Here is a 10287-nt window from a genome sequence, read left to right as displayed (position 1 = left end):
TAGGGAAAAACAAAGTCTCGTGATGGATTTATCAATCGATTGCTCATCGTAAAGAAAATTCTTATCTATATGTTTTAAAATAAGTTTGTATTTTTCAATAGAAATCACTTCTGAGAACGCTACAAAGTATTATTTTTATTGTGTAGACCAATCCCTCGGTGCTATTATTTGTTCTGTTTTCTGTCTCTGGTATAGAGTTTCGTTGTCAGGGGTATAATATCGGTGTAGCGACGCAAACGTTTCGAAAGATTTATCGCGCATTGCCCACTGAAAGAAAGAGAGGGGACTAAAGGTAAGTATTATGGTCGATTCAAAACAGCTAGCCTGAATTCAGCAACAATAATAATAGCAGACTTGGGGCACTTTTTCTCGGGCTAAATGTTTGCCAAATTGTTCATCCATTCTTCTGACAGTTGAAAATCAACGCTGTTAAATACTTTTTATTACCTAAAAATTGTTTTTATGAATTACTAATGCGTGCATGTGGCAATAAGAGATACCCTTGCTAGCTGTTCAGAGGGTTCGGAGCTCTCAGGGACTTATCATAAGTAGAGATGGGGTGGAACTGGAAGAAATGGCGAGAGAATATAGGTCAGGCGTGAAAATAACGAAAATCTTCATCATCTACTGCTGAAATTAACGTATTTGCATTTTTACTCAGGTCGTGAATTTCAAAAGTGTAACTGCAGTATTATATTCCTTAACGGTATTCGCAAGCTTTACCGCGCAAAGTATCTATAATATTGCGTTAAGGCGTAAAGACATCCTCAACCTCTTTGAATGCAAATTTTAGTTGTTTTAAAAAATGTTTCATTTAAAGCAATAAGCGTATTTCCGTGTCGTCACGATAGTTCTGAAAAATAGATTTTCCGGAGAATATTCGTATATGGTAATTTAATGACGTCATGTATAAACGTGAATGGATGAAAAATTTGATTTATTTAAATCACTGTGGAATCAACCATTGTACTTTTGCTCAATGAAGTATAATTTTTTAACCGAGTCTGGAACTAAAAAAACTAAATATATGTAGGATTGAGACACACAGAGATATGATTAATAAAATGATTTATTTAAAGTAAATAAAATATATAAGTGATGGAACGTAAACTTTCGCTTGAGGCGTGTCTAGTACAATAGTCCACGACTAACTGCTAGCAACTAACTCTCTGATGCTCTCTCGCGAGCTCGCTGCTTATAAAAATTCTCGGAATCGACTCGGACTCCAGAATACGCAGAACATAAACAAAACATTCAACCGTCGTGCGAGAAGAACTGAATAACGTAAATATAACACTATAATAGGTTGACTCTTGAATCCCACATTCGGCCATTTCTGATTATTCTTCAGTCCCTGAAGGAATCCTGTAGGGCTTCATATAGTCAGCTGCTGTAGAAGTTATCTTCGGACCTTCGGTGCCCTCGTCGATTTTCAAAACTTCGTAACGATTATTCCGCTTGACTTGTGTGATCTTATAAGGACCAAGATACTTGTTTTTTAATTTTAACCCCGGACCAAACTGGGTTCGCTTAATAAAAACTAAATCGCCCTCTTGATAAGCAATCGCTGGTTTACAACTTCTGTTGTAAGTACGTCGATTTTCTTCTTGAATTTTCATGATGTTTCGCTTGGCTAGCTGTCTTAATTCGTCTCGATCTGCACGATACATGTCTAGATTCTCTTGCTCCAATAATTCCTTAATTTTCATATCATCACGCTGTTTCAGCTTAGTACCTGTCAACACTTCGAAAGGACTCATTCCAATGCTTCTCTGAAATGTGCTATTAATCCCTCGCTGTACTCTTGACACAAATTTATACCACTTATTAATATCGTCTTTGGATAATTTGGTCAGAATAGGTATAATTGTTCTATTGATGCGTTCAACCTGACCGTTGCCGCGTGGAACTCCAGCTACAATCGTTATGTGTTCGATATTTTCTTGCGAACAATAGTCGTTAAACTCGTGTGCCGTGAAAGCAGTACCTTTATCGGTTACTATACGTGTGGGATTTCCAAAAATCTGTTGCTGCATATTCAACTTTTCAATGGTTTCCTTAGAGCTTGTAGTCCTGGTTGGATATAGCCAAACGAATTTAGAAAAATCGTCGACTATTACCAATAAATACTTGTACAACTTACACGTCGTTGCCATAGGTCCTAAGTGATCGACGTGATACGTTGTCAAAGGAGTATCTCCTTTCGGTATTGGCTTCAATTCTCCCTCTTTCTTACCTTTTTTTCTTTCGGCCATAATACATGGTACACAGCACTCGATAATATTCGTAATCTTTTCTTCCAACTTAGGTATATAATAATCCTTTTTTATTTCTTCAAGCATTTTTCTTTTTCCGAAATGACCATTTTCATGTATCTGTTTAATCAATTCCGTTTGCATACTCGTTGGAATCACTACGGCGTCGATGCCACCCAGCTGTTTGAGTAGAATGCCATTTTTTAAATAGTAGTTATCGTAGGGTTCCTTTTCCAGTAGTTGTCTAATTACTCTTAATCGCTCTTCCTTTTCTTGTTCTTTTTTAATAATTTCGGTTAGTTTTACATCTACTACCATGACTGGCTGTCTGCTTAGAGCGTCTGCGTGTCTTAGTTGACTACTCTTACGATGTTCTATCGTATATGCAAATTCTTCTAGGGTCAGCGCCCATCGTGCAACCTTAGCCGATAAATCCTTTTTCAACAATGTTTTCTGAAAGGCTTCACAATCTGTTACAATTTTGAAGGATATTCCTAACAGGTACGTACGAAATTTCTTAACTGCAGTTATAATAGCTAGAGCTTCTAACTCATAAGAGTGCAATTTGCTTTCTGCATCTGAAGTCTTTCTGCTCATGTAATGTACCACATGCAGATCTTTTTCGTCGGCTCTTTTTTGAAGCAGGACTGCCCCGAATCCTTCCTTACATGCGTCTGTATGTAATTCGGTGATGGCTGTTGGATCATATATTCGTAGTACGGGTTCTTTTATCAGTCTGTCTTTTAGCGCAACAAATGCAATCCTTTGGTTTCTGTCAAATATAAAACTTTTATTTGCCTTTAACACATCGGACAGAGGTCTTGCTATTTTAGCGTAATCTTTTATAAATTTTCGAAAGTATCCGGTCAATCCCAGAAAGCTTTGAATTTCCTTTTTTGAGGTTGGTTCCGAAAAGCACTGTACAGCTTTAACTTTGTCCGACGACGGATAGATGCAACCTTCTGCTATCTCATGACCCAGGAATACTATTTTCTTTTTTAAAAATTTACATTTCTCCCAGTTAATACAAAGACCATTATTGCTAGCTACTTCTAGAGTTCTTTGCAATTTTGTATAGGCTTCTTCTTCATTCTTCGCTGGTATGATAAGATCGTCGATGTACGTCAACACAACGCTGCTCTGAATTAACTCGCCAAATACCTCATTAATAAATCTCACGAAGCTCGCTGGACTATTACAGAGACCAAACGGAGTCTTCAGGAACTCATACTGTCCGAAAGGTGTTATGAACGCCGTATATGCTCGTGATTTCTCTTCTACTGGAACATGGAAAAATCCATTTTTTAGGTCCAGTACCGAAAATATTCGTGCACCAACTAACGCGTCCAAACAATCATCGATTAGAGGCATTGGGAACCTATCTTTAGCGATCTTTCTATTTAATTGCCTATAGTCAACGCAGACTCGATAATCCCCATTTTTCTTTGGAACAATTACTACCGGGCTAGCATATTCACTTTTACTTGGTTGTATGATCCTTTCCTGCAACCATTCTTTTATTTGATCTTGTAAAATCTGTTTTTCTCTTGGAGCTAACCTCCGTACTCGCTGTACTACCGGTTCCGTATTATGGAGTACAATCTTCGTCTTGGTCATAGTTTCTTCTTTTTTCTCTGGTTTATACGTCGCGATTAAATTCTTGATTTTACCTCGATACTCTCTTGAAGCGTTAATTTCAGGTATCGTAGGCTCAATAAGCATTAATTCTTGTATCTCAGTAATTTGGTTGAGTTGTATCGCTTCATGACTTTCGTCTACGCTGTTCCCTATCTCCTCTTTAGTTAATTCGCAATTGTTGCTTAATTCTATATCTTCCGCAAGTACAGTTATCGTCGTTTTTCCTCGCTTTATACATAATTCCGTTCTACATAAGAATTCTGATCCTAAAATTACTTCGTAACTTAGCGAGTTATTCGGCACGACAAAAAATCTAGCACTACATGTTTGCCTATTAATTTTAAAATCTACATAGCATGTTCCTAATGGTTTTGTTACAGCATTTCCTAGACCTGTGAACACACGATCTGCTTTGTTAATTTGAGGTTGACCAATCTTTCTGTAAATGCTTTCTTTTATCAAATTTACCTCGCTTCCTGTATCTATAAGTGCAAACCACTTTTCATTATTTACTTCTATCTTGACCATATTATCGCCTATACTTTTAACGCAATTAATTTTCATTTGTTCGTTTTTAGACTCTATGCCTTGTTTACAGCTAGCCGCTCGATGACCAAACTCGTTACATTTAAAACATTTAGGTCCTTTATTTTTATGCATACAATTTACTATTTCGTGATCCGCAGACCCGCAGTTGAAGCAATGTGGCGTTTTATTTACTACTTTTTCTTTTCTTTCACTTTGTTTACTATTTTTCAGATTATTATTCTTAGCGACCTTTCTACTACTTTTTTCTCGCATCTTATCGTATACATCAAATGCTTTTTTCAATTCTTTCAACGAACGCGCATTGTATAATATTAATTTATTCGTTTCTATATCTTGCACGCCATTGATGATGTATTCTAATAACGATTCGATTTCTATATTTCCCTGAGCCGCGATTTCTTGCATTGCATAAATATAGCTTCTAGCACTTTCGTTAGCTTGTCGTTTTCGCTTGTACAATTGAGCATGGACCGTAGCACTACTTATATCGATTTTAAATTCGCTAATTAATCGTTTTCTTAATACATACCACGAAGTTATTCCTCGTTCAAAATTTACATACTGTCTCGCAGATCCCTTCAATAATTTTTTCGCATAGATCAATTTCTGTAGGTCGTCCCATTCTAACAACGCACTCATTTCTTCGAATTCTCTGACCCATGTCTTGATTGGGTATTTATCATCTCCAGAAAATTGGGGTAGACTTTCTTCGACATCCCGTATGGTAAACTGGCTTGTAGGTTTTCTTGGTTGATCAAGTCTTCTTCTGCGCTCACCGTGGTTTTCTCTCTCTGCTGGCCTATCATGCTCGTCCTCCTCCTCATCCAGCCGTTCCTCGTCCTCCGATTCTTCCGCTTCCTCTTCTGATGAGTCTTCCTGACCATCCCGATTGCATGCGCCTTCGTTACTTCCCTCATGTTCTGATTCTACTACAGAATGATATAGCTCGCCTTCGTCTTCTGCTGCTTCGATTTGTTGAATTAACCTCTCTTGTAATTCACTCTTATTGCCCGTGGTTGTTAATCGAGCCTCTTTTAACTTTTCTCTTAATTCTTTCATCTTCATCTCTCTAACGTCTTCTATTTTTAATTTTTTATTCATACTTCTTTTCTGGTCGGCTTCTGACGAGTGCGGTCGTGTTCTGTCTTGTCCCTGCGTGCTCATCCTTGTTTCCATCACTACTTTCTTAATACAACTTTCTGCTGATCTGCTTCCGTTTATTCTTTTCTTCTTAAATTTAAGTAGATTTTACTATCTCGTATCTGGACAACTTTTTAGACTAGTGCCAACTTACACTTTGTCTCACTGTTCTGCTTAACGAAATATGTAATTTTCACTCTTCTTCTTAAACAAAGAACAACAGTGTGTACAACGTACTACTGCAACAACTTCACAACTTTTATTAAAGAACTCAGAATTTATCTTAGTTCATCCCGGCTGAGCCCCCATATGTAGGATTGAGACACACAGAGATATGATTAATAAAATGATTTATTTAAAGTAAATAAAATATATAAGTGATGGAACGTAAACTTTCGCTTGAGGCGTGTCTAGTACAATAGTCCACGACTAACTGCTAGCAACTAACTCTCTGATGCTCTCTCGCGAGCTCGCTGCTTATAAAAATTCTCGGAATCGACTCGGACTCCAGAATACGCAGAACATAAACAAAACATTCAACCGTCGTGCGAGAAGAACTGAATAACGTAAATATAACACTATAATAGGTTGACTCTTGAATCCCACATATATATATATGTCTGCAGTGTATGTTAATTAAAGAGCGGAAGGAACATGATAGGGGTTGTTTCTAATTAATGGCAGTGGCAGTTCAGTGGCAGAGGTCAGTGGGTAATAGACATAAATTATTTGTCATCGTGATTTTTATGGGTTTTTCTGAAATTCGGGCTTTCGAGGATTGGCCCGCAGTATATAGGTGCAGTGTGTGCGGACGAGGTAGAGTTGGAAATTGCTGCGCTTGCGAGCCTGCGAGCCTCGCTATTCCAATGATAAGCTGGAGTCTTCGCAGTGGAAATATTGCATTCCATCCTGGCATTAATACGTTTTCATGGGAACGTTAGTGTATTCGAGGGATATTCAGCGCATGTATACTTTTAACGCTCTCGCAATTCGTCCGTTTAACGCCCTGGCCGCACTGCCACACCCGCCATGATTAATTTTCCTCAGGGGTAAAAGGGACGAGCTTTTATTTACTAGCCGCGCGAGTCTTGCCTCTAGATTCATGCTTACCGCATTCTTCACGGATGCTTTCTATCGTCTAGCTTTCCTAAAGTTAACAAACATAAAACAGTCGCAGTCGGGTACGTGTAGGTACATGTAAAAGGCTATTTTTTTTTTTTACGTTAACTTTCCAGTCAGCGCATTATTGCGACTATTTTCACAAATGATTATTTCTATTTTCGTATAAATTTTTCGTCATGCGCTCAAATTTAAACCAACTAAATGTTTCTTTATCCGCCGTGTAAATACAATCGACTAATGCTGGGAAAATCTACGACCTCGCCCTGCCTCTATATATACATATATGTATTTATATTTTATATCAATCATTTTTGCCCTTGGTGTTCCATCAAACACGAAACGTAAATTTATCTTATCTTTATCCTTTACGGTATAGCGTGCTGTATATCTCTGATAAAGGAAAAATTGTTTTCTTTAAAGATATACAAGGTTACATTGCTATATACTTATTTAAAATGATACTTGGATGTTGCAACTTTAGATTTAATATAGCAGTATTGCAGTTGGAATGGTTTGCTTGATATAATCGCTAGGGAAATGGAATTAACGATCGAAGCAACGCAAGTCGATTGTAAAAACTTGTTTACCATCTATACTAAAAAGTGAATTTATCGCAGAATTGTTTTCTTCTTTAATTTCAGCAGGATTCGATTGAAAAATATTACAGTAGAGGTTAAGATTTTTCAGAGAAAAATCCTGATTGGTCACTTGTCCAGCAAAATTATTTCAGTCGGTTAAAAAATCTATGAACAAAAATAGTCGGTGAACTGAAAATCGTTGCTTGTTCTGTTTTTCATTTGCGGTTTACAATATATATTTGTATATATACATGTGCAAGGGTACACGCGCGTCTATATGCCCGTAATATCCGTTTTTTCCCCATAACTACCATTGCATGCTTATCGATCCACACAATGGTTGTAATGTTGAGTCTCTCCCTCGAAATTCCAAATAAGTTGCATTTAACGAATAGTTCAAATTACAGATATTAATTAACCTAATTAACGGAAGTATAACTAGCAATTATTATTCATAGCGAAGAAAAATGTACAATGAAACATTTTTCTTATAAAATCAGAATTATTCCTATTATTTAATTTCTATCGAGAATTTTCCATTGATGCAAGATGTAACGTTTGGTGTTTCGAAGGATAAAATGATATTCCGCGCTGATATTCCAGAAGCAGCTGATATCAGCATACTTGGAAAATAATTAGTGGTATGAATAGAGGAGCAGGTTTCAACTGTAGGCTGCTGTCAAAGAAAGGAGGTGGATCCAATCGAGCAGGTCCCAGGCTAAAGATGTATTCTGTGCGCCAATATCTCACTGGAGTTATCCCTCTTTATGTGCACACAATAGCTCCTATTCTGCTCTCATTGGAAATGCCTAGCTCTCACAATTCAATGTCTCCTCGCTCGAAAGGTAACTATTCTATTAGATCCCGAAGCCTATAGTAGGCTTCTCGATATTAAAATTACCAGCTCCATATTTACACGAATTATTATGTGTCAAGAGTGCCAGGGGTAAAGCCTGACCGTTGAACAAACCAAAACTTGATTGAAATTTTTGATGGTTGATGCATTCGGAAAGTGATTTTTAATTGACAGACGAGTCTATAAATGAAAAAGTTATAAATAAACGAGGTGAAAAATGTAGCGAATGCAGAAGCAATTGGATCGTTGCTCTACGCAAATAGTGATTTCCGGTTCAATAGACGCGGCCGAGGCCGCGGACCCACGATTTTCAAGTGGAAAAGCCTCTATCTGATGCACGTTCAAAATGCTACGATGAATTGGGTCATACGTTGCCTCTACCATCGAGAATCCTGATACCGATATTTGTACACTTTGAAGTATCAGTTTCCTATACGTATACCTACTATGTAGCGTTGACAACGGATATTCTTTGTGTTAAAGGCCTGCATTAATCTTATGTACGTTGCTCCAATCCTTTATAAGACGACAATGCTAAATCACACTTGTACTTTCTCAAACAACAAACGAATTATCACGAACTGAGCTAAAGTAACGTTAACGCTGCAGGTTAAAACAGTCTAACATTTATTATCTTAACGTTAGAGCCCCCCTCACCTACATCCCATTTTTTAACACAGAGGTAAAATAAATTCCACTCTCGAGACTGCAAATTGTAAAAGCACCGAATTAATTATGTAGTAACTGCACCATGGAATCATTTTCATCTGATTTGCAAGGGAAAAAATCTCTTGTAAAAAGATTTGCTTAATCACACTATTGATGCTTTTATAACAAGAATAGGATGTTTGTCGTTAAGAGGACCGTGTACTCTCTGGGAGCTTTGTCGGGAAAAGCTATACTCTAATTTAATATATAAGCCTAATGTGGTGTGAAGAGAGAAAAAAAGAAAAACAGGCTAAAACCCTTGTGTATCGGTCATCAGAGCGATTAACCGGAAGTTGCACGAAGAGTCGATGGACCGGAGTAGAAAAAAACGTTGAAAAATAGCGGATGATGTAAACAGAGGGACGAACGCTCGCGCGTCGAGTGAGAAAAATCAAGCCAATCTAGCATGCCATGGAGGAAATTAATCATTTAATGGGTAAATTAAAGGAGACGAGTGGAAAGGGGAGAGAATGGTCCAACTGGATGAAACTGAGCAATGATAATAAGAAGTTTTTAAGAAGTTTGCTGTCAAATTACTTTGATCACGTGGGTGCATTGTTTACGGGCGCTTGAAGGAGCGAAGATGGACAGGTGAGAGGTACGGCGGGGGGTGAAATAAGCCGGGAATTCCCATGATCGTGATGATGGAGAGTAACGAAGCGATTGACCGGAAGTTGAGCGACTCCAACGAAGAAAGAAAGATGCGTGTTAAGTTATAGAGATACGTGAACGCGCATGTGTGTACGTTTTTCATTTGCGCGTAAATGTCGATGATGAGAAAGCTAGCAGGGAAAGCTGTAGGAGATGCGAGATGCGAGTGGTTCGCCGGCCAACCGGGGCGCAGCTTGTCACGAAGGGTTCTCCGTGGTTGCTGGGGTGGCGAGCGGGGGAGGGGGTGCCATTATATTTGCGCAAGGCCAGCCAATAGGGCGCAGTATCGTCGCGACCACCGTCGCGTGCACCTCATTCTTCGCGTTCTTTCCGTCTGCGAATGAGTGCGTTTGTTCTATCTTCTTTAATTTCTACTACTATTAGTAATAATACTCTTACTACTGCTGTTACCCATACTTTTCATCCTCGTCCTCTCCTCTCTACCTATATATCAACACTATTCTTCCTCCCTTAGATACATATCTCTTATAAAACACAAATATCACATTTGTCAATTTTTCTTTCCTCTGAGTATCTTTCAAAAATTATACCTGCCTTTCGTCCTCTAAAATTTCATTTCTTTTATATTGATCAACCTTTTAAAGTGTCTACAAACTTTTGTTATAAAAATCTTAGTTTGCTTTGGGACCTACGCGCAAATTGGTCATCTTCTTGCAGAGGTGTTCACCAAGGCTTTTGGAAACGTCTTTTGAAACAATTGGACAATAGAGCAAGAGTATCCTGAGTTTGAAAAGTTTTACCCTTGTCGAGGACACTTATAGAATACAAG

Source organism: Prorops nasuta, unplaced genomic scaffold (genome assembly GCF_024137725.1).
Source record: "Prorops nasuta isolate Cenicafe-Biocafe unplaced genomic scaffold, Cenicafe_Pnas_1.2 PNAS00003, whole genome shotgun sequence".
Classification (NCBI taxonomy): Eukaryota; Metazoa; Arthropoda; class Insecta; order Hymenoptera; family Bethylidae; genus Prorops; species Prorops nasuta.
Note: the sequence above shows the minus strand (reverse complement) of the source record.